We start from the raw sequence: 269 nt of genomic DNA, 5'->3' as shown, positions 1-269 counted from the left end.
TCCATAAAGCAAATTTAACATAGGCCTAGATCAAGCTAGTCACTGTGGCAACTTATGCTGGGAAACTAACCTGGTCTAATGGTGCGTTCAAGTGATGTCGGATAGCGAGTTGAAAGCACATGAACGCCACCACAAAGTCGTTATTACGAGTGGGAAACTCGACATTTTCTTTAAGCTCCGAGTTTCCGAGTTGGGGGCGTGTCAATGAGAAACATGGCGGAATCGATGGATGCAACGTCTGTCAATTTTTGTTGAAATTGATAGTTTAG

Source organism: Sinocyclocheilus rhinocerous, unplaced genomic scaffold (genome assembly GCF_001515625.1).
Source record: "Sinocyclocheilus rhinocerous isolate Xijiao unplaced genomic scaffold, SAMN03320098_v1.1 scaffold729, whole genome shotgun sequence".
Taxonomy (NCBI): Eukaryota; Metazoa; Chordata; class Actinopteri; order Cypriniformes; family Cyprinidae; genus Sinocyclocheilus; species Sinocyclocheilus rhinocerous.
The sequence above is the reverse complement of the archived record's forward strand: the minus strand, read 5'-3'. Positions refer to the sequence as shown.